Source organism: Varanus komodoensis, unplaced genomic scaffold, assembly GCF_004798865.1.
Source record: "Varanus komodoensis strain SLA01 unplaced genomic scaffold, ASM479886v1 scaffold5, whole genome shotgun sequence".
NCBI lineage: Eukaryota > Metazoa > Chordata > Lepidosauria > Squamata > Varanidae > Varanus > Varanus komodoensis.
In genome coordinates this window covers 20890335-20915892 of record NW_025336087.1, presented here as the reverse complement: position 1 = coordinate 20915892, position 25558 = coordinate 20890335, and the positions used below count along the sequence as shown (strand labels likewise).

Here is a 25558-nt window from a genome sequence, read left to right as displayed (position 1 = left end):
CTGCTGCCAAACACCTGTTGCTCACTCTGATTGTTTGCTCTCTAGCAGCTTGGCTGCTTCCATCCCAGACTCCTTAAACCAGTTGGGGCAGCTTCCTCTGATGTGCTCAGCCTGGAGTCAGGGACCAGGAACTGTTAGCCTCCCCCCTCATAAATTGGTCGAATCCCCTTTTGAAGTCATTCAATTTGGAGGCCATCACCATCTTCCATGGCAGCAAATTCTACAGTTTAACTATCTGTTGTGTGATGAAGTACTTTCTTGTAACTGTCTGAAACCTCCCACCAATCAGCTTCATGGGATGACCCTGAGTTTGGGTGTTATGGGATAGGGAGAAAAAGGATTCTTTCTCCACACCATGCATTATTTGAAACACCTCTATTATGTCTCCCCTTTCCTCTTTTCTAAGCTAAACAGAGCCAGTGGTTGTAGCTGCTCCTCATAAGGGAATTGCTCCAGCCCTATGATCATTTTCACTGCCCTTCTCTGTACTTTTTACAACTCAGTGTCCTTTTTCAAGTTAGGCAACTGGAACTGAAACTTATATTCTAAATGTGGTCATCCCAAAGATTTGTATAAGGGGAGTAAGGTCTTGGCAGTTCTATTTTCTGTTCCTTTCCTAATTATGCCTAGTATACAGTTTGGTTTTTTCATGGCAGCTGCTCAGCTGATATTTTCATTGAGCTGTCCATTATTATCCCATAATCCCTTTCTTGCTTTGTCACTGCCAGCTCAGATCCCATCAGCCTGTACTTGAAGTTGGGATTTTTATTTTTTTTAATTATTTTTTGCCTAAGTGTGAATTACTTTACACTTGCTCACATTGAACTACATTTGCAATTTTGATACCCACTCTCCCAGCTTGGAAAGATCCCTTTGGAGTTCCTCACAATCCCTTTTGGTTTTAATCATCCTAAATAGGTTGGTGTCAACAGCAAACTTGCCCACTTTACTACTAATTTCATATAATTTATGAATGGGTTGAAAAGCATTGGTTATAAGACAGAACCCTGTGGGACTCCACTGGTTACATTTCTCCTTTGGGAGAGTTTGTCATTTATCCCACCCTCTGTCTTCTGTTCTTTAACCAGTTAGTGATCCATAAGAGGATCTCCCTCCCCACCCCCCGCCTGCCCTCTTTATTCCATGGCTGTTTACCTTGTTCAGGAGCCTTTGGTAAGGAACTTTGTCAAAAGCCTTTTGGGAGTCCAAGTAAATAATGTCTACATGACTGCTGCAGCTTATCAACACTCTCAAAGAACTCGAATAGGTTAGTGAGACAAGACTTCCCCTTGCGGAAGCCATGCTGATTCTTTTTCAGCAAGCCTTGTCCCTTTATGTGCTTACTGATTCTCTCTTTAATAATGCTTTCAAGCACTTTACCCAGAGCAGACGTTAAGCTAACTGGCTTGTAATTTCTCAGATTCCCCTTGGATCCCCTTTTAAAAATGGGTATTACATTGGCCATTCTCCAGTCCTCTGGTACAAAGCCTGGTTTTATGGTCATAGTAAATATTTTGGTAAGAAGGTCAGCAATTTCATGTTTGAGTTCTTTGAGAGCTCTAGGAGGGATATCCAAAAATCATTTGGACCAGGTGATTTGCTGACTTTCAGTTTGTCAGTAAGTTTGAGAATTTCTTCTTTTGTCATCACTATTTCTGCCCTAATTCCTTAGACTCCCTTCCAGAATACAGAAACTCAGGAACAGATATATGCTCTGGAGACTACGCCTTGACCAGCACCTCTGGACTTTCTCAGCAAGGACAGAAGTGCTGGTTTTGCCATCTTGCCAGCCTGTCCTCCCACCTGGCTGAGCCTCTTCCCCAGTCCTTTTGTCCTCTCCTGGCTGACACTGGGGCTGGTGGAGTGAGGCACTGCTAAGAGAAGCTCCAGTGGCCCCAGTCCTGCAATGAGACCTGCTCATTGACCCCAACCAGCCTGCTCTCTGGTCTCTGGATGTTGCTTTTAAATGCAAGATCAGTGCACAATAAGACCTCCTCATCCATGATTTAACAGTGGATGAGGCTGCCAATTTGGCATGCATAACCAAGATCTGGGCGGGCAAAGGGGGACGGGTTAGTCTTTCCCAGCTCTGCCTCCCTGGGTACTTGGTACAGCATCAAAATAGACTGGAGGGATGGGGGTGGGGATTGCCAAGGTATGAGGAGTTTTCTCTTCCTCCAGGCTCCCGTCTGACTTCTAATCTAGAGTGTTTGCATCTTGTGCTGGATGAGTGGGACAGACGAGGGATTCTGTTAGTGTATCAACTCCCAATGTGAGCTGACTGAGGTTGTCTCGACTGTGATGTTAAGGTTCCCCCTTGGTGTTGGTCCCAGGGGATGTCTGTATCCATTGTAAGGATGTACTTTCTGGGGCAGTTTAAGACTTCTTGGACTCCGTAACAACAATGGAGCTGTTCCAGCATGTTATTGGCCCAACACATAGAGCAGGGCACACTCTGGATTTGTTTTTTTCAACTGTGCAGAAAATAGTGATCTGATGGTGGGAGATTTGAATCAGTCCCCTTGTCATGGTCAAATCACTGCTGGCTGAATTTCAGACTAATGGTGACTTTTCCCATTTGCAGGGGTGGTGGACCCATTGAGATTGTCCGCCCCCAGAGGCTGATGGAACTGGATGGTTTCCAGAGGGCTCTGGTGATTTTTTGGCTCATATTGCTAGTGGTCCTGTTGAATCCCTGATTGATCTCTGGAATAGAGAGATTACCTGAGATGTTGACATGATTGCTCCTGAGTGCCCTCTCGGTAGTAGAGCTCATATGACTTTGTGCTATACCCTGGAGATGAGAGTAATAAAACAAATCAGGAGACCACTTGAGTGTAGATGGAGGAAAATTCCTAGTGAATACAGTAGAGTCCTGGTATGTGCTTATAACTGAATATATTTGGAGGCAGTGAGAGTGGCAAAGAAGCAATACCTGACTACCTCCATTTAATCTTCAATTTGCCAGCCAGTAGAAGTCTCTAAGATTGTCCTGGACTTATTAGATCTTGGTCCCAAAGGGATCTTGGAGCTCTCCGAGACCTGCTGTAATGTTTGGTAGGCATTTTCAGAACAAAATCTTTTGTATCCACCAGGAATTGGACTCCAATGTTAAAGCAGTGGAATCAGGTGAGATGTCCAGAGCACAGTCTGATCTAGTTGGATGAGTTCCAGTGGGGATGTTGACAAGGTTCTTAGACAGGTTCATGCAACCATATGTGTACTGGATCCTTGCCTCTTGTGGCTAATAAAAGCCAGTAGAGAGGGGGCAGCCAGCTGGGCCAAGGAGGTGATTATTGCTTCTTTAGAAGAAACAAATGGTGGCAAGACTGCTCCTGAAGAAACCCTCCTGGACCCTGAAGAACTTGACAATTTTAGACTGGTGGCAAATATCCCAATGTCCTTTTAAGTGAGTTCTTGAGTGGGTATCTGTACCCCTATTATCATGTTTTTGATTAATCTCCAAGTGCTTTGAAGCAATTTAAACTTCTTGGTTCTCTCTTCAGCTTCTTTGCCAGTTTCCTCATTTTGGAGAAGTTTCCTCTTTTGGAATCTTTAGCAGTCTTCTACCTAACTCTGTATTAAATCCGATACCACCATGGTCTATGGGTCATTATTTGTAGTCTCCCTATCTGTACTGGCAACACATCTGGAGATTTGAAGCCCTCTTGTTCCCATGTACTTACCTACAGTGAACCAAACCTTAGCTATCTTTTGAAATGCATTCTTCTCCAAGTTTTGCCCCTAGCTATCATGTCTAATGGTCAAGGATGATGACAGCTGCTGTCCAATATCTGGAGGGGTGCAGCTTCCCCATGCTTGATTTTAAACATCCCTGCAAAATGTTCAGCCTTTAAAGTACAACAAATTATTTCTTTGATTTCAACATAAAGCAAGCATATTTTAATCACTGCTCAGTACAAAATCTTTTGTAATCAGTACAAAAGATTTGTTGAGTCTGTGTGTTCTTCTTGTTCCCTTTCAGAAGTCATCAAAAATGGCTTTATGTAACAGACCTCCTGGAGACGGGGCTGCAACCACTTTGGGATCTGGGTGTTTCTGTGGTGCTGCTTCATATAAGCTATTGTGAACATGACTGGGCACAGAAGCAGGAACTTTGAGGCGCCATGCTGAGTTCCTAAAACGGCACAATGCGAGGATGTAGTAGCCTGTGTTTCCTACTGTCACTATTGTGCCAACACTTTGAATCTTGCCTCTTTGATTATGCAGTGGTCAGAGATGGCATGGCAGGTTCCATGCTACTATAGCGCAGGGAAACAGTTCTTTTCCTCATGCTTGATAAGACACACACAGGAACAATTAAGTATGCAACAATGTCGCCAATTCAGAACTTGCCACAGCCAGACTTTCTGTTTGAGAATGGCCATGAGACTAGGGGTTTCAGAGAAATTCAGAGTACACTCAAATAATTTTGGATTTCTATGCTGTATGAATCTGACCCATAGATTCCACAGCTTTTCCTGAGGCACACAAATTCCATGGGCATGCAGATTTTTAAAAACTTTCTGTAATGTTACGCAAATTTAGTCATGGGGAAAACACTGGAAATGTGTGTTTCCATAAATGCACATGAAAATGCACATTTGGGGGGTGATTTATATTTGGGGGAATGTGTACATTTTGGGAAATGTGAATTTGTGCAAAGGTATATAGATGCATATGTACAAAATCTGCTCCATCAATGAGCAGACAGTAGGATGAAAGGCACCTCACAATCTGCAAAATGCAAATAGAATGGACTGAACAAGGTCTGTAAATCCTTACGTGAAACTGATGTCATCCATGACATTAATAGCTCTATTGCATCTTTATGAGAGCCTTAGGGCTCACTGCTTAAAGAGAGATGCTGCTGCAGATAGGGAAGACTTGCAGAGACATTGAGGACTAGGTAATGTTCCAAGTATCTCCAGAAGATCAAGGAGAGGACAGAATGCAGTGGGAGAGCTGAACCTCATTTCCATTGGCCAACACAGATGCCTGCCTTTTTGAACTTTCCTTTGTTGGTGTGACTAAGGGAACTGCCATGATGAGTACTTGCACTACAATATTTACCATGATATTACTGAATGAAATATTTTTTAGAAAAAAGCCTACAAGGCTAAAGACAACAAATAACACTTCCAATGAGGACTGTGTCTGCTCCGTAGTTCTTTGAATTACTCTGTAGTACTTTTAATGAATGTTGAGTAATACTTTGAACAGAGGAATGGAACAAAGGTGGCAGCGGGATAGATGGACATGAGAATATCCTGATTGGAGAGGATATCAGGCATGTACACTAGTTTTAGTAGGGGATGTACACAACAACATTTTGTTACAAGTCCTACCTATTTTAAATTGATTCAAGGATGGTATGGCATTGTGGTTATGCTAAGTGGAGTCTCAGATTCAAATCCTGCCTTAGCTAGATCTACTAGATAACCTTTGTCAAGTTACTATCTGTTTACTGTTTACTGTCTGGGGTTGCTGAGAAAGTGAAATGGGAGTGGAGGGGCTTGCATGCTGTCCCATTTGAGGGAAGGGGGAGACTCAGGATAAATTAATCAGCTCTTCAGCTCATTCAGTGAAATTGCCACAGGAAGACTAAGACATCTCAGGCGGAGCAGTGGGGAAATAATTCCACTGAACTTCCACCAGAAGAAGTATAGCAGAAATTAAAGTGAGTGAAAACTTACAGTCCCATGAAAACGATTGGTAGCTAAAATGTTGGCTGTTAAGCATTCCCAAACAGTGCGGTAAGAGGGGGCATGTTCCACTTCCATTTTCTGAGTAAAAGGATTATACAAATAATTCAGCTCCAAACCCATTTTGCAAAAGCTGTAAGGATTAAAGATCATTTCACCTACACAGCTTCCATCCAGTTATAATTTGCATCCCATCACCTGTAATTACCAAAAAATATATGCAAATGCAATCCAGAATTTGTCACTGAATGAACCAAGTTCCTGTACAAATGAAATTTTATAACTACATGTGAAGAAAGAGAGAGAAGACTGGATTTAGTGATGCTCTTGATTACTTTTGCTTTATTTTAAAGTGGATTCTGAATCCTGGCAAATGTGTAGCTTGTTTAAGAAATAAGATATCACATAATATATTGTTGTTGTTGTTGTTGTTTTAAAGTGGGCAAACAGGCATATTTTTTTACTTTGTAATCAGCCCCACTTTCTAAATGCATGGGATGACCTTTGATTGAACTATAGAAAGTAAATATAAGGAAAGTTTCCTGAAAAAGTTGAGAGAGAGGATATAGAAGATTAATGAACGTGTTTGTGTTGGACACTCTTCCCTGTATAGTATACCCAGAGCAAAAGGGTCATGTTATTTATTGTATTTTTCACATCATTTGCGATTTTAATTTATATGAGTTTGATATTGCTTTTGTCTTTTTGTTGTGTGTTATTTGGTGATATCCTTAGGGAACAGAAGGATTTATATGCTTTATACAGACATTCTGCAGACGAAGCACTCCTGCATAATTATTTCTGGCACTCGCTAACTGATTAAAACATCCAGTTTAACTCATGATCGGTAAGATTAAACCTTTTTAATATACCTCAAAAGTAACTGATCATTGACTACTCAAACATCCTTTCTCCACATATCCCCAATAAAGCTTGGCTTCCTCTCCCTCTCTTTTTTGTGTTAATGTACCTTTTAACGATGAATTCCTTTTATTTTCTTCCTCTGGGCAAAACTGCCTTTTCCTTTATAGAGAGGTAGAAACAAAGATGAGATAGAAGCTGACTGAGCTACTACATAGGTTTCTAATGTCATACCAATTACAAATCCCCCCTTCTGTAGAGACTTAGCTGTTAAAGAAAGCACATTGCCGCTTTGTGTTTACTTGACATACAGATAAATGTCAGCAGAGAGAAAGAAATAATATTTGAAAAAATCATTTGCCCAACACAGTTGGAATAAAATTGCACAGCCTTCATTCAACAATAGATACTTTTTAAAGATTTAAGGCCCACATAGCAGAATGTTTAAACCCCCATACTGTACTAACAATATCTGAAGAGGAGAAAAATATGACAGCCCCCATCGTCCCAGCCTCTGCTACCACAAAGAACCAAAAGGAAAACACACACACACACACACACACACACAAAATATAATGCTAAATTAGAATGATTGTAATTTGCAGGTCCTGAAACCTGCTGAGGACCCTTGTAGTTATTCATCAGTGTAAAGACATAGGAGATAGATGAATTGTAACAGATAACATGCTTCACTTAAGTTGGGGCACTGTGGCGCACTGGAACAATCACAGGTGTAAGCAGGTCACAAGCTGGGCAAAAAATCAGATTAGTAGGTTCCTCCTGTGAGGATGCTGTAGCACAACTGTGTGTGATTTTCCCCCTCCTGTTGTCTGCCTTGCCAGCTAGCATTAGCAACAAATGGAACAGGAGGGACAAAGGCATGCCTGGCAGAGGTAAATGTGGTCCACCAAGGCCACCGTCTGCTGGCTTGGTTGCCACTGTTCCCCATCCAGGCACAGACATGATTGCTTCAGACTATGAGATGGTGGGGACAGTGAGTATTGATTCCTCCTATCTGGGGAGACAGTTCTGTCAGGCAATGATTCTGATAACACCAGGTATTGATTAAGCCATGAAACAAATTACAACACGGTTTCTTTTAGAAGGGTCTCCCACTATTCTTTTGCTGTAAACTGCAAAGAGAAATGACCAAAGTGGCAGATGCCATTAGGGTTAAAAACAGGACACACAAAAATTAATCATGGACAAACTCTGCTGCTTCAACGGCAAGTGCTAACACAGCCATGGCCACCTTTTACCCAAAGAAGTCAAGTTCATTGGGTGTCTGTACCGTCACCGATCATATGAAACTCCATTTGTCCCCTATTAAGTGATTCATTTGAACCAGTGAGATCCAGTGAAGAGCTAGAACTGTTACTTGCCCACTGTGGTGGATTACATTTTATGCCGGGATCTCTTCAGGACTACTCGGCAAAGGCAGAAACAAGTACGCATGTCTTGGCCTCGATTGTGGGGGTCTGATTAGGAGCACAGTAGTAGAGCATTCATGGATTATTCATGTGTAATTACAGATAGCTATTGTGTTCTTTTAAATCATCCCTATGGCCCATTATGGCCCATAACAACTGAAACAGCAATTGTCATCGTAGGGTTTGGGCTCTGTCATACAGCATAGGCTCTAATCAATAATGATGAATAGCAAAATTTGCCATCAAGCAGTAGAACGTCTACTTGCCCTCCGTCCATAAATCTGTACCAATACCGAGCCACGCAGCTGCAGGGCCAGGATATTTAGAAAGCAATTCTCTCCCTCACCCCCACGCTTGTGGGCTTCTATAAAAGTTGGAATAAAGGCAAAATGTGTAATGTGTCAACTCTAATAATCCACATGCTTCTAAGACAGTTTTTATTTTTAAATTCAAAATGGAGGTGAAGCCTAGGTTGTTTTCAAGGTCAATTTCAGGTGAAAGGGGGGTCATCTAGAGGTCACTGCAGCTCCCAAGCAGGTCAATAATGCCTCTTCACTTCCACAGAAGACAAGCTGCTCACACCCAATCAATCCACCCAAAAGCTGTTGCGGCACCAAGCGTAATAATGAACAGTGAATAAATGTAGCCTATCATCACAAAACATGCTTTTTAAGTACCTTCCCTTTTCATGTAAAACCTCTTGCTGTCAAATTCTACATTCACTCATCCAACAGTGAGTAGCCAAAGTGAGAAATCAGGCTCTCATTGGGGTTGGTAAAAGGTCACAGCTGACAGACTCTGAGGTTAAACTGCCGAGTTAAAATACTGTTCATTCCCCACCGCAGCTTTTTGCTAACTACACTTCTTTGTGTTACAGTCAAGCAGTACATCAATATGCCCCTCCTTCTAATTTATTAGCAATTGTTGAGTTGTACAGAGAGGAGAGAGAGGGAAAAAAGAGGACGGATTGATCTTTTATACATTTTTTTTTCTTTTACACATCAGACACTTCTAAATCTTTATCTGTTGTATACTAAATACCCCAATCGTGTACGAAGCTGTCTGCTTGCAGTACATCATAATTATTAGGGGCATAATTCTTGAAAGGCGAACAGGCCAGTTTGTCTGAAACCCCAAAGGCTTGGGTTTGGTCTAGTGAAGGCTTTAGTTCTTTTCTCTCTCGTGTTAATTAGCCTCATTCTCATTGTGGGTTTTTTTTTTCCTCTTTCTTTTGCCTCATTACAGGAATTAGGCTAGGTCTCAACCCGCTTGCAGTTCCAGTCATGAAGAAAAAATTTTGCTGAGGAAAAGAGAAAGAATTGTTAAAACATGTTCAATATGCTAAATTACATCTCTTCTAATGGTTTGAAATGTACATGTTCAAGACAGAGTTCTATAGCTATCCCTAAATAAGTTGTGCTGATTTGCTAGCATATAATATTTTACTAAGAAATATTTAGTTCTGTGGGTTTCCCAGGATCAAAATTTGTTGATATGGACAAAAGTATCACAGTTAAGAACTTGCAGTGAGATATTGGTGGTAAAAAGGGAAGTTGCAAATTTAGAGTTTCTTGGATACCACAATATCCCATTTTGGTGAAAATTCTTAAACACTAAGGTCAATTTCTTAAAATGAACATCCCTATATTAAAATTAAATATAAGTAGATGGGATCCGTTTTATTGTGCTGCACAGTATTGTATTTAAGATAGCCATCTGAAAAAACCTTCCCATAAGCTCATAGTGAAATCATGAATAAAAGAAAGTTTTATTTACATGCATGTTACAATGATAATCTGACTCCACAAAATTACCATTATCTCTTTACATCTTTTTTTTAAAATGCATTCAGTGATTTCTTGAGGAAAATATATCTTTCCCACCCTCTGTATGCTTTCTCTCTCAGTGGGACTGAAAATAAAATGTTATGACTTAAATCACAAGAGGCTAACATCATTTTTAGCAACAAGGGCTGCATAATTTCAAGACTATGAGTGAGTGGCTGACTTTAACTAAAATGTTTCAGTTCTGTGCGTATATAGGTACATAAATAATTCAGAATTAATCCCTGCAGAGGGGACAATGGGAATCGTAAATTATCCATGTGCCGTCCTCAACATTAGAGGCAATGAACCTATAGTAACAAACTATGAGTGTTACTCATTACATACATTTCACAGACACCTTAACCTTTTGAATATTAATTTCCCTCTGCAGCTTGTAGCTAGGCGGCATAATTTCCCCCGTCCCTTCCTGCTTCATTCTTTGCCTTCTGTGTGTGAGAGAGAGACTCTCATGAACAACACTTCAGTTAAGCTATGGAGAGAATGGTGAATACAGATATATAGTTTTCTTTTCTAACAAAATAGTTACTGGAGCATCTGTTTGTAAAAGCCAGATTGTTGTTTTAGGAATATTGCATATCCTGTAGTACACATGCCGAAATATTGTAAAGAAGGTACCAGGTGTACAACCTGTGACTTATTCATGCATAATCACTGCTCAGACATTAAAAGCAATGGGTGATTTAGCATTTACTTCAGTGGGATTTGGACCGGCAACCTCCTTCATAATATAAAAGCAAATTACATGATAAAGGTGATGCATGTGGCACCTGGATAAAAGCACATGCCCACCGGTCATACTTAGGGCAGTCTATTTGTAATGCAGAATTCTGTTCTCTCCTTCTGTGCATATCTGAATAGATCTTATTTCTAATTAAAAGAATACAATCAATTTTTAAGGTTTCTCTCTCCATTTTGTTTTGTTTTATCATTAAATGTTAGCTTTCTGCTTGATTTAGACTGTGTAAGTTGACTGTTATTTATGTGATAATACAATCTTATTTTCTGAAATAAAAACACTTTAAAAAGATTGAACTGGCCATTGCTGTTGACTATTTCAAGTAATTAAGAGCAATTGCTATGTTACAGCCAATCAGAAAGTTTACCTGCAAAATAATAAAAGTATATATTTTCTGTGCAATACAAGCATGGCATTTAAAAAATGCCAGTAGCTTTCCATACAGAAGAGGAATAGTATAAAGGTAGGTGAGACATTTACACATTTCAACTTCAATAAAACACACTCTAAGCATATAGCCTTTATTCTTAAGAGGTTTTTTCCCTTCATTGAGTCTAATGAGAGTTTTCTCTTTGTGAGTTTTCACATAATAGTATGCAAGACTGGTGTGTGTGATCACAAAGTCCCCTGATTAATTTCTATTAAAAGTGGGAAGAAAAGAAGTATGAAGACATTTGATTAATCCTGCATATCCCATTTGCAGATATCTTTAGTTCAAGATCATCCTGAGGTGAGACTCAATGCACACAGACCACCAAGCATTCATAGTTTTAAGGCAGCCCACTGTACGTTAATATATAAACCTCTGCAGGTTTATGTGTATAAAAGCTGCAGTTGACGTGGATAGTCTGAGAGCAAGCCTGAGAATAATACTCTGAGTCATATTAGCTTGGGCATATTAGCTTCAGACCTGAAAGTGGTGGGCAAGCATAGGGAATGCCTGGTCTGCTTTGGACCAGCCCAGTTATCAAGATCTGTAGGTGAGGTTTTCTTAAGGACCCTATTAATTGCTGAGGTGCAGCCCTCACTTTCCTGCATTTTTTTCAATTTAGCCTTCAAAATAGTGTAGTTGTTTTAATGTTTTTCTGTTTTTAATACAATTGTTTGTAATTATCAAAGTCAATTGTTTCAAATTGTTGTACACTGCCTTGATGGCTTTATTGTTTAATACTAAATATATTAACGTTTATTGTAAAAAGTTAATAAATAATGCTAGGGAAAGCCATGTAAATATAGCCAGTCTCTCTCACCCACAGTAAATTTGTTAGGATATAGCTAAATTCACCTTGGCAGGGATAGGTGGTGGTGGTATTTTTTCAAAGGCCATTCTAAAAATGCATTCTTGGATGTTGCTCCAACTGACCTTAATGAAGCTTATATTACAATAAGTAAGTTTAGGATTGCAGCAGCTTTATTCCAGCTGTAGCATTTCTTCAGCATAATCCAAATAAATGCATTAAATTGCTTCCAATAGGTGGGGTTTTCACTGAAATACAACTATTATTGAAGGAAAGCTACTTATTTTTTTTTGTTACTGTCTATGGGAAAACTACATTACAGTATAATGCCTGCCAGAAATCTTGTTAAGTACTGTGTGGGCACATCTTCATTCAGAAAACGTGTATAGAAAATGTTCATCCTGAGGTTTTGCTGGCAAAAGAAAAAAAGTACAAAATAAATATGCAAGTTACAATTTATGCTAAATGGAAGTAGTTAATTGTGTGCTAAGAAATAAATCAAGTTAACCCACTTGACTGGGAACTTCTCTTCTTAGTGTAAGAACCCTCATAAACCACAGCCCAATTATTCAATTTCCCTTACTAATTATGGAAACTACTCATTTCTTGGCCTCAAGCAGTAGATGATGTATCTCTGAAGGGCAACACAAGATTTGTCATAATCTACAGCTCACTTTATTTAATGAGCATCTGAAAAATAAACACGAATACTTCTGCAATTCCCAGGTTACAGGTAGCATTAGAGTTTACTGCAGTCATATGTTAAGTTAAATTCTTTCCCTACCTAATCTGAATTTTCTCCCAATTTTTATTATCATTCATACCTCAGTCCTATATGCAGCTGAGGTTATTCTGTACATACTACAACACACTGGGACTTCCTTCTTAGTAGAAATTGAAAAAATGTCAATTTTGCTTTCTCCTACATTCAAATTTTAATATCACAAGTTCTTACTGTTTCATATATGAAGAAATATTAGATTTGGGTAAATGCTTATCAAAAACAAGCTGAAATGAGATTTCATCTCTGACTCCAGAGCAGACAAATTCAGTATGCACAGTTAGTTTGGGTAGGTTGTCCCTATCGGACAGTTGGCTGTTAAAGGTTAGAAGCCTGTGAGAAAAAAGAAATGGTAATCCTTATTCTTCACCACAAACATGATTCAACACACACACAAAGAATACACAGACTGCAAGGTCTGAAAGTCCTGCGCTCAGATGGATGGATCTGTGGGTTTGGTTTCTCCCATATTCAGGTATTTTTAAAAAATCCCAAGTTCTTTCCACTCAATTTATGAAGAAATAAAAATGAATGACAAAATTTTCACCTATCCCTGCTTTTGAATAAATCTGCACAGGATTAGATGGCAAGAGTTAAATTCTTCTCTGAGGTTAAGAAATCAATAACGGAGTCTGCCACCTTCCTGTTGAGATCACTTCTTACAGCTCTTTTTATTTCTTACACCAGGCATGAACGACTAGAGATTATCCAAGTTCAACAGAGCCCTCTGGCTCTGTGTAGATGCTACTCAGACTTGATAAAGCTCCTATATTTCTGCCTGCCTGGAATTGTGAAGCATGGCAATGGCAATTGTCAATCCTCTGGCTGAAAATTTGAGTGGAACCCTGTGGTTTCTTTCTCCAATGTTTTGACAGGTAGCAAAACACAGCCATTCCAACAGAGCTAAAACTCTGAAGTAGACGTTCACTCCAGGGATGCCTGGAGAGATTGAGAGGTCATCATTGTGCATGTCCTACTTGGAGCAACCATGGTGGAGCTGCTGTAATGCAGAGGGCCCATTTTTCTGTGGCAGAGCACTCGCTTTGAATGCAGGAGGCCCCAGGTTCAATCCCTGGCAAGTCCAGGTAAGGAACTAGCCTGAGGAGAGCCACTGCAAGCCATCATTGGCAATAGTGGGCTAGGTGGACCAATGCTCTGACTTAGTAGATGCAGCTCCCTAAGTAGCTTCAGATGCTCCAAGTGCCTGAGACAACTCAGAGTGTCCTAGGATAATCTTAAAGTCCTTTTACTTGCTTTCGTGCATGCCCCCTTGCATCTTGCATAGCAAAAAGGTGATGCAAACAGTGAGTCCTTCTCATGTTAGATACACAGAACATTCTTTTTCTAGTGTAGGTACACAGATCAAATGTACTAATTGTGGAGTAAATGTCCAATCTTTGTAGCTATGAGTGGCTAAAACACCTCTTTTATTGATTCTAGAAAAAGGGAAGGATCCCAACAATTATGGGATGATCGGTTTCTCTGAGCTGCTGAAAGAGCCTAGCCATTCATAGGGTTAGGCATGGGAATCCTCTTGCAACATTGCTGAGCAGTGGTGAAGCTAGAATTGGCTCTTGGGATGAAGGCTGGGGCCCTAGAGCCTGGGGGTACTGTGGGAATAACCACCAGAGACTAGCAAGGGCATCTAGGCAGCTGAAGCAAATTCCATTTTATTCTGGTAGTCATGCTATAGTTTAAGTGACATTTCACATCCAAAACTGCACATGCTCTGAGTTTATAAAATCAATGCTTGCAAACAGGTTTGTGTTCTGCCAACACATCAGGAATTTGGATGATGTTTTAAAGCAAAGCTTGGAATGGTGGTGGAGTGCAGGCAGGGAGAAAAATTTTGCATGTGCTTCACAACGGAAGTTATTCACAAGACCATCCAAAGGGCCCCCACAGAAGCATGAAGCCCAGGATCTTAAATTATGTGGCTGTACCACTGATGTCAAGGCCTGATGTATTCCCTTGTTGTCTTCTCTGTTCCCCAATTGAAATAACTGTATTAAAGAGTTTTTTGGCTAAGAGAAAGCAGGAGCAGTTGGAGAGCCAGATAAGGACCATTATATGGTATGTGTGCTGGACCTACAGGAATAAGCTCTTGTTGTATCCAGGGATTCTTCCTGAAGAATCCATGGTGATGATAGCCAAGCTCAGCATAACATTTTCTACATCTATGGGCTCATGCGAGTCATTCCAAAGTGGCCAGCAAGGCAAAAGTGGAATCAACACAGACAGCTGCATTCTTCTGTGTAAATGCCCTGGCTCACCTCTAGTTTTGCTCAGAAAGACTCTAACTGGCCCACTGAATATGAGATATAACTAATATGCTCACATTTTGACTGACAGCAAGAAAATGTTTCATTCTATTTCTTCTTACCAACATTTTGTTGCTGTAGCTTAACAAGCACAAACATGAGCAGAGTGTGATGGTCGCTGATTTTTTTATACTGGAGCTTTGCTTTTCTTTATCACCTACACATCATGCAGATATCCTTCCCCAATGTTAGGCAGCTTTGCAGGAATCTCAGAGGATTATTTTTGTGATTGTGTTCAGCCAGCAGAACATTACTCAGCACATGTTTGCCAAGGCTGTGGATGCACACTCCTGTGCATGGGGAATGCTGGGAGCTGCAGATTTCCTTTGGTCTAACCATGCACAGGAGTGCTTCCTTAATTACTTTTATCCCAAATGCAACCTTGCCATCTATCAAGGCATTTCCCATCCTGGCAAAAAGCTGTCTGCAGGAGCATTCACATCAACAAATAAGACGACAACCAAATACAACAGTTCTTGACATCTTCAGGGAAATTCTTCTCATTGTTATTAGCCTGTCTCTAGCCTTTTGCTGCGGGGGGAGGAGAAAGAGAGATTGACAGTCTGTTTGCTACCTCCAGGAGCACATTCTACCTAATTACTTTGCTATCTGACAGATTTCAGTCTCATTAATTCCCAGCCTTCTCAAAAAGTAGAAACAAAATACATCCTGCAAGCAACAGATGACTGGGCAAGGCAGAAACAAAGATGAGCTATCAGTGGGGCTAGTGGCTGCTAGGCCAGTAAGGGCTTCTTATTCACTCCAGATTTTACTTGTAATTTTAATGAAGCTAGCAATGCTTCTGAATCCCAAAATATGGAGGATTTAGAAGCATGGATAACTCCTTTAAAGTTTGGAGTACAATCCAGAGAGGATAAGGAACACTTGCTGACATTGGATCCATCAGCCTTCACTGCTCTTCTTCAAAGGCAATGTTTTCATATGTAAAGTGAGGCATCACTACCAGTGTCCAAGCTGGGAGTGCCATTGCTTATGAAGCTAAAATGGTACCATCCAAAAAAAAAAAAAAAAAAGGGCAGGTACCACCTTGCAGAGATACAAGGAGAATACTTGGCTGAACAATATCACTAGTGATAAGGATTGTGGAACTGTTGGAGATCACAAGTGGACTATGAGACAACAATGCAATGTGAATGCAAAACGGGCAATGCTATTTTAGGCTATATTAATAGAAGTATCACTTCCAAATCATATGAAGTACTAATTTCCCTTTACTCAGCACTGGTTAGGCCTTATCTGGAGTACTACATCCAGTTCTGGGCACTGGATTGAAGAGCGATGCAGACAAGCTGGAAGGGGTCAGAGAAGGGCAACAGGGATGATCCAGGGACTTGAAACAAAGCCCTATGAAGAGAGATGGAAAGAACTGAGCATATTTAGCCTTGAGAAGAGAAAACTGTGGGAAGATATGATAGCACTCCACAGACACTTAAAAGACTGTCTCAAAGGGGAAAGACAGGAACTCTTTGCAATCATCCCAGCAGGACATGGAATAACAGGCTCAAGTTTCCTGACTGTTAGAGCAGTAGAACCATGGAACCAATTACCTAGGGAGGTTGTGGGCTCTCCCACATTAAGAGGCATTCATGATGCAACTGGACAAGTATGTGAGAGGGATCATTTAACTTGGTGTCCTGCACTGAGCAGGGGGTTGGACCCGATGGCCTTCTGGCCCCTTTCAGTACTATGATTCAGCAAATGCAATGATTCTATTGTCCATCTGTCTGTCTGTCTATCTCTTTTAACCATTCCATAGCTATATATGGCTCCCAGAATTGTTGATTCTATATGTAAAAAAAAATCTATGTAGGAGGGAATCCCCACCAAAGAACCTAATAAGGACTGAGTGTAAACGATGGCCACAGAATGGTAAGTGTCTGTATGGAGGGGAAAACAGAAGATTAAAGAGGAAGTGAATGGAATGGAGATGCTGGAATCCTGAATGATTAAAAAACACCCACACAACACTTATTTTTGTAGGTCCCACTTGATTTTCCTACTCCATATAAGAAGAAATTGAGTGATTGTATACAGTTCTATGGTAGGTTCTTTGCTACGTAAATATTTAAGTAGACAGTTGTAGTCTGGATTCACCTGCCCTGCATGAACCTCATAGCACATGAGTTAGAAATTTACATGTCTCTACTCTCTCCTGCATCTCTGCCACAGAAAGCCACCAAACAAACCTGGAAGGGAAGAGGGGAATTTAGATTCAAATAGAAGATAGATATGGAATACTACTTATATAGGACCAGACAGTCTCAACTGTTTTTTTTTTAAGTCACAGGGTCTAGCTAAGCCAATGTGGTGCAGTACACGGTACACTCTCTGCCCCTCTGTGTTTGCAGAGTACACTCTCTCAGCAAACACAAGGCTAGTAACTCCCTTTTTGAACTGTTCCGATCATTCAGGGACTGAGGCAGCTAGGCCTGCTGCCAGAGGCCCCCGTTTAGGTCTGAAGAAAGCAATCAAGATAATTAACCTGAATACAGGAGATACTCTCCCAATTCAAAAAGCGGCTCTTTGCTCAGGAAATATGCTCATGTCATTCATAGCAATTCAAGTTAAAAAAAACCCTTATGTGCATCATGGTATTACAAACCATCTGACTTTATTACCTCACAAGAATCAACAATAATTTGCCTGAGAATACATAGTTAATAATCAAAATTAAAGATACTCTGCAGTAAAGATACATGGATTTGCACATTTCAGTTTTCCAGTTTTTATTTTTTCAGCCTTAATTTTGGCTTATCTCATAGTTGGAAAATCTCTGCAATTTTAGTTAAATTTGGGTCATCTAGAATTTCTGATTTGTTTACAATTTGCCTGAATATTTATACGCACTTTGCACACATTTTTCATAGCACATATATATTTGCATGCATTTTGTCATATATGCACTTTTTGCAAGCATTTTTCCTATTATAATCCATGTTTAACATCAGTTCCCCTAATGCATACCTATACTTGTCTTTTTAAATAGGCAAATCTCACTACAAATTTTGAATGAAAGCTTGTGTTTCGATTCTCACAGTGGTTCAAAAGAGCAAAATTAGGAAAGATGACATTACAATGCAACTGACTTTTGGTAGTCTGATTTTATAAACATTGACTATACACAGAACCTTGTTGATCATTCCTAGCTAAAAAGATTTTGTGAGTGAAATGGTGCTTGATTCTCCATGCAGCCAAGAATTATGAACTGAGTAATTACAGGCTTCAGCACCATCACAGTGATCATTATGAGTTGAGAAGAGATGTGAAGGTAAGCTACCCACAGCCATGGACAACACCTTATGTACCCTATTTTTGCAGTATAAAGCAAAAGCCAAAATAAATGTCTTAGTTAAGAGCTGACAACTGTAATTACAGCATAGCCCTGGTCACTTGTTTGATTTAGCTGATCAAACTGTCAAATACTGTGCACCAAGACAGAATCACAGGGCTTCAGTAGATATCCTTCCAGCCTGAGTCAAGCATAAACAACTCCCTCTCTAAAAATAAACTTGATTTAATGAGGGGAAACATCCTAGTATTCAGGGGGTTCTTCCAGTTTGACATTCAACAGAATTAATGCCAAATATGGTGCCATCAGTGTCAGAAGCTAACTAAATATCTCTACTAGCCTTAGTAAAGTTGTTTGCATGAAAATAAAAATATATAAAGAGAGAGAAGCAAAAGAAAACACAGCTGGTGTTATTCAAGCAAGCACTGGTCTTTCCTTTAATAAGTTATTTTGGTAAAATACCTAAAATTGTGAAATAAGTTCTCACTCATAACTCTGCTTTCCAGTTTATTCTGAAGCTGTTTATTCTACTGCAGCCCAAGTAATGCTGCTTAGTAAGACATGATATTTTGATAGACGTGGGTATCATTTTTGTGCTCAGCCTAGTGAATACACAAATCTTGCAGACCGTAAACTGTAGAGGAGCTAGCTTCTTGGCTTTTGGCTTTCTACGAGCCCATTAGACTATTATATATTTATCCAATTCTCTCAACATGGGATTAATTCTAGCATCTGCAGAAGCATTAAAATCAATCTGTGAATGCACATCAGGACTAATAGGGTTAGATTCAGCTCTCAGTATTCTTAGATGGAGGCCACAGTGCTAGCACCCTAGAAGGGTCCATCATTGATGTTTATCCCTGGCTTTCCTCAGTGCTGAGTGACCAGATTTGAGGTCCCTTTCATTTTTACTTTTCTTCAATGCTCCAGAAAGAAGGCATGCCATAGACATTGTGGGTAGTTGAAATGGCAAGTTGACCACAACTACTAGGCACAAATTACAACGTGGATGTAGGGCCTTCCTGATGTAGGAATAGCCCCACCAGAATGTACTTCTCTAGTGGTGGGGATGGCTTTGTGTGTCACAACTGAAGCCAGCACTGGATGATGATGATAATTACTAGCCTTAATGATATCATGGTATATGGTACTATGTGCATCTTTCTCCCACATGGACTTTACTACCTATCCCATAATTCCTCTTTGGGCTGCAGAGACTACTCAAGCATCTATCACGGCAAGGTTAGCATGGCTTTATATAGCACAGGGTTGTTGAACCTGTTTGAACCTAAGGGCCAACATCTGTTTCAGAGAAACTCACAGGACCACATCACATTTGTGGTCAGGGCTAAAGGAAAAACTGATGAGGGGAAAAGTCAATGAAGATGGGCCAAAATACCAAAAATGTCTAGATATTTTAGCCTTAACCACTTCTGAGTAGTAACTCACGTTTAGGAGAGGCATTTCAACCTTTTAGAATGGGGAAAAAACTGCAAACAGTGCAAATAATTATGCATCTGCAGAAATATTCAGATTGAATGGGAAAACATTGTAGTGAATGGGAAAGCAAAGGGGCCATGATAGGGCCAGAATGGGCTCCCAGACAGATTGGATTTGGCCCCCGGGCCTGAAGTTCTGCACCTCTGGTGCAGCATATTGAATATTCAGGACATCTGAGAGCCAGTTAAAATCATAGAGTCACGTGACAGGTCCTGGAATGTGTTCTTCATGACTGAAGCTCTACACGGCTGCTGTAAATCAATATCATCATGAGAATGCAATGGCAGCCATTGATATTGGCTTGAAAATCAGCACACAGATGGGGCAATTTGTGGAGTGAGTTTTGCATGATCCCATCATAGGACCTCTATTACCACACTTAAGTGATTCTACCATTTAATGACTAAACAAGGTTCAATATTTTGTTACTGACATTCAAAGCTCTAAACAAGCCAGGTCCAGGAAACTTAGCTAGCTGTCTTCCCCTGTGTATATCAATTTCAGCAGTACTCACCCCAAAAAGTTCATTTTTTTCAGCCACACTTGCATTTAAGTGTGGTGTATTGGGGGTGGGGGTCATATCCTGCAAACTACCTGACAGAACAATCTTGAAACCTTATAGGAAGACCTTGTCACTGTTCATGGTGCTTGTGAGGTTCAGGGGCAGATTGCAAGTGTTACTAGCCCTTCTGAGATTACCACCAGGATCAGTGACCCACTTGAGAATATAGTGGCATTGGAAGAACCAAAGAACTTGCACTGGTCCCATTCTCTAATCCCAGGCCCACTAAGAACCTGTCTGGACCTGTTGTAGACAACCTATAATGAAGCTACAAAGATGGGAACAGGTATGTTCCTTAGTGGCTGAGACATTCAACTCAATAATGTCCTATGTGCAGTTAATTACTTTCTTGATTTCCATTTACTGCTATGATGGGTATGAGGGCAAACCAGCTATCCTCAGTTGATGCAAGGTGGTCCAACCCTCCAGAAGTAGCCAACTCCAGGGGTAGCTGCAATATAAAAAGCCTGTCTCTGTACTAACCTGCTATCCAATGACAGGCACGTCCATGGCATTTCATATACAGTTGACACATAAAGCATCCTATTTTTTTATTTCAAGAAAAGGGAGTGGGGCAATTAGTCATTTTGATGCAGTTTTCCACACATTTGCCTAGTGGTTGTTGCTGTTGTTTTTTCTTTCTCTTTGCTGGTCCTCCACATAACTCTGGGAAAGGGCATTCTAAAGGACTTTAGAGGCAAAGTAGGAAAAATGACATAAAAGCCTCTCTCAGATTTGATAGATGCACTCTCCTATTTGAAGTTCACTCACAGTTGTGTGCAAGAATGCCTGGGTCACTCTATCCAGCCCTCTAATGAGGCAGCACGTGAACACTCTGCAGCTTTGTAGGCCTTCCTTTAATCAAAGATTGGGTAACACTCAGGACTGATAGGCTTCAACATCAGATCTAAACAGAAAATAACATGCTCGATTTGCCCTCTGAAGGTGGGTTGAGCAAATCTTTGTGATGTATCGGAGCATTTGCTGGCTGCAAACACACGTGGTGCAGTTCCTATTTCTGTCGGCAAATACAAATTTTTCACTCAGCAGGCTTAATCAGAGCCAACTCAAGAGGAGAAATAACAAAAACTCAACAGCCCTTAGCAACTCAGCATGGCATAGAGGGATTTAAGACTTTAGCATTTTATCTCCATCAGTATGAAAATGTATGAGGAAATCTGAACTTTGGATTTGCAAATAAACACATTTTACACATTATAAACCATCCGTTTTAACCAATGATGCTTAAGCCTTTTGCTATGCTGTTTTCCCATTTCATTTTTGATGCCATTTTCATCTAATAAAGCAGGCTCACTAAATGTGGGTTCCCTTTCCACAGGAAAATGCATTTCATATTGACAGAACTGAGTCAAAAAAGTGAAAAGCTCATACCTTATAGGAAAGTGGCAGATTTGCAAAGGTGAGGCTTGCAACAGGGGGACTCAAAGGATCATCTAGTTCGGGCACAAGCAACCTTTGTGGCCCTGGATGCATTAGGCAATTGTGGAAACTGCCCCATACCACAACAACATGACTGCTATGAGAGGCATGGCAAAAGACAAGACAAAGACTGAGGCAAAGGCAGAGAGGTGCAGCCTGAGTTCCATGATATCCTTTGAAGCTATTTTTTAGCACTGACAGAAAAGCCAAACCTTCACAACAATCCCAGCTGCTGGTAAGGAACTGTATCATCATCATCATCATCAACAACAACAACAACAACAACAACAACAACAACAACTATTATTTTCAGTGGAGGGGGGCGCCTTTGGTAACCTTGGCAGTTACGAAAGGCATCCAAATGACAAAGTAGTCTGTCAACAACCCAAATAAGTTATTTAAGGATGCAAAGAGCTAATGTTGAGGTGTGGGCCTCATCTTATATTTGAAGCCTTCAAACACTAAAATGCCTTAGATTAGCCCTTCTGCAATTGTACAGTTCCTTACATTTCTTTAAACTGAACAGCAGAACTTGAAATAATGGAGACTATTTCTCTCTGTTATGAAATATGCAAACATCCAGAATCTAATTCCAGAAGGCAATGTAAGGCTATATCCTATGTTTGATGACCCCTTCAAAATATGTGACAAAGATAGAACATATGCTTATGGTCCTACATGCTTTCTGTGTTATGTGTAGCATGGAGTAAATGCTTTCACTTTCCTTTTCTATTTTCTTTTTCAAGAACATCCAGAACAGTCAGCTAGTGATGGGGTTTACTAGGAAAAAAATAATCATATAAGCATAACTTTTTGTGATCTGTGAATTACGTCCTATGTGTTTCTGTCATGCATAATACTATGCTCTAGTTCTGGATAGACACAGAAAAATATGAAACCAGGGCAATGGAGTATTATACTAGACACTTCAAAGGTACCTGTAAAAAGCTCTCACATAAGGCCACTTGACGTTATTTGCTTTCTTACATGGAGACAATCTCTGGGAAGCAAAATGCATGTTTAGTTTTCCATAATGTCTAAAGTGAAGCACAAGTGAGTTTCACGTTGTGAATATATCATTCAGGCAGCAGCTGCCATATTCCTGGAGGTTTTTTGCTGGTATGGAAATGCCACACACTGTGGAAGTTACATGGGACAAAGTGTGGGAGATATTAAAGCAGGACTAGGAGACTCACCACAGATGAACCGTGTGCCATGGGGGAAAGGTACCATGAAAACAAAGTGCAAGAAGAGTAAGGGAAGGAGAGGAGTAAAATATTTTGCAGATTAATATTCCCTCCAACCCCTGCATCCTAGATTAGTCCTGTCTCCCTCCAACCCTGGGGACAGAACTAATCTAGAAAATGAATTGATTGGCTTTGGTTACTCCTTTATGAGGGATCCTGCCTTATTCACAAGTGGCCTTTCTGAACCATCTGGGCCATTCAAGCAGCAGAGGGGGAAAGTGCCAGCAGCTACATTTTAGCATGGGGTGCAAGTTCTTTAAGGATGTGAAAAGCCCCTTTGAATGTAAATGCACACACGCACGCACGCACATTTAGTACACTTGGTGGTCAGAGAAAGTTTCTGGTGGCTAGAAGGAAGACACAGAAGTTAGGGAATCAATGTACATTCTTTATATTGAGAATGTAAAGAAAAGAGTGGAACCCAAGAAATGGAGGAAAAAGAGATCTTAAGCAAAAGCAAAAAATGGCTGGAAAAGGGAACAAAAGCAGAGAGACTGGGGAATGGTTTTGCAAATGTTACTATCTTTTAATCTAAACAATTTATACTGCAGGTGTAGAATAAAATGAACACCTGATGTATAATGCTTAGCTTCTTTGAGGTAGGATTCTAATGAAACCATAAAAAAATACCAAGTCCCAGCCTGCTTGAGTCCTGCAAAAACATGGTTCTTCCATTGTAATGCATTCTGCAAACTTCATAGCTAATGTATGACTGACTTAGCAGCCTTCTCCCATTAATATATTTTCTCATAAACGTGGGCATGGGAAGTACAGAAACTGCTCAATTACTGTTTATTAAAGTAATTGATATGCCTCAAGCAAGTTTTCATCAGAGCTGCCTGGTTGGTCACCCTGCCACTCACAGGGGTCCTTGGAAAAGACCCCCCTCACCAATTGTTCCTCCTTTTGATGATGATCAGTTTCATATCTGTTGTGAGCACATTAATTAATTAATTAAAATTAATACAGAACATCTCAGGACAGCTTACAATAAATAAGTAGAATAAAAATCCCACCTGCTTACCTTTTCAGATCAGTGTGAAAGGGTTCTAAAACCAGTCCTTTATTGAGCTAGGCTGGCTTTGCAATGCAGAATAATAATAAAGCAATGACCAAGTAGCTTCTGTCAAAGCAGTGTCCTGTCTGATTGGTGGAATCGGCTTTTGAGCATGTCAGGAATTGTTTCCAAATAGTGTCCCCTCCTCACGTCCCCCCAAAGTGTATGTCTTCACCCTCAGGGAGGGTTGTGCTACTTGTGGGCCTCATGGCAGGAATGCTGAACATTGGTCTGCTTGTCTGGCTTGATGATGAATGACTGGGTTGATGAAGCTTTTGGTCCTCTCCCTCTGTCCATCCTTGTTCTACCATGTATCCCCCTGACCCAGAGGCAGTTTGGTTCTCACCAGCTGCTTTGCTAATCTTAGTCGCTAACATTGGTATTTTAGTAATGCATTCCAACTGCTCCTCTTCTTTGTCTAGCTCACATTCAGAGGCTGAGCTTAATAGTTTGGAATGTTATATTTTGGGAGAAGTATGCCTGATCCTTACATCATCCCATTTTTCCCCCCTCTGGAAAGAAATCCAAGTTGTCTAGCAGAGTTCTGTTCCTCCTTTCACAACACCCTGTACATAAATGATTAGCCCAAAGGCTCCTCGTGAGATCTTAAGCCAAGTGGGGACTTGAAGGTGGATCTCTGCTGTTCCAGAGCAACAGTCTAACCACCACACTAATCTGGTTCTCTTGATAGCATTGCAAGCTGCTGGCCCCCTTGCTTCTCATTTTGGGCCAGACAACCATGCTGGTGAGGAGAAGATGTCATGGCTAGTTGTTTACTGGCTGTCTTTGTTTATGCAGCAAGCAAGTGCTAGCAGTGATAGAAAAGGAAGAAGAGAAATAGGAGTTCATAACACTGACATTGAGAAGGCTGGCTCATTGCGGGAGAGACCCATTGAGGTTGCTTAGTCTAAGCACCTTTAAAACCTGCTGATAACAATGGTTTTCATCCCAAGCTTAATGATTGCTGTATATGGTACATTCAATGGAAAAGGGTGGGGCATTTCTCAGACATATCTGAGCTGTTCAAATAACAGTATCTACTAGAGGATTGCTATTGTTTCTGCCCAGAACTTTGTGTTAGGTGATCTACTGTGGACCTACAGTTAGGCCCACTGTCATCATTCTGCTCATGTAATTTTATATATGTATTAGAGTGGGGCAGGTGGTTAAATGAGCAGGAAACTGTTGGCTCTAAACTCCTGTTTTCATGCCATTTGACAAACAGAATATTCTAATACCAGAAGGTTATAATTTCCTGCAGCATTTGAGCATTTTGATAAGTAACACATGTTGCAAAGAAGCTGTTTGCTGAAGCTGTTTCCTGTACAAACAAAATAAAAATTGATATAGTGTGGTTTGTATGTACAGGTTAAACTGAACAACAGAAGATGATTATACTGTAAATATGTATCTAAATTTCTGCACTATGTGCAGAACTTTGAATTAAACTTTTGATCAAACTTTTGAATTAAGCATGTAAACCAAATGGTGCCCAAATTTCTCTCCATAGTTACAAGATTCAT

At 40.4% G+C, this 25558-nt stretch overlaps 1 long non-coding RNA gene across 1 annotated transcript in view; it reads right to left on the bottom strand.

Moving 5' to 3' along the window:
- The window catches only part of LOC123031516, a 33207-nt gene extending 8923 nt beyond the window's left edge, over positions 1-24284 (bottom strand). The window contains exon 1 of the long non-coding RNA XR_006416313.1: positions 24003-24284. This is a non-coding gene — a long non-coding RNA (uncharacterized LOC123031516). The remainder of the gene's footprint in view (positions 1-24002) is intronic.
- Positions 24285-25558: the final 1274 nt, after the last annotated feature.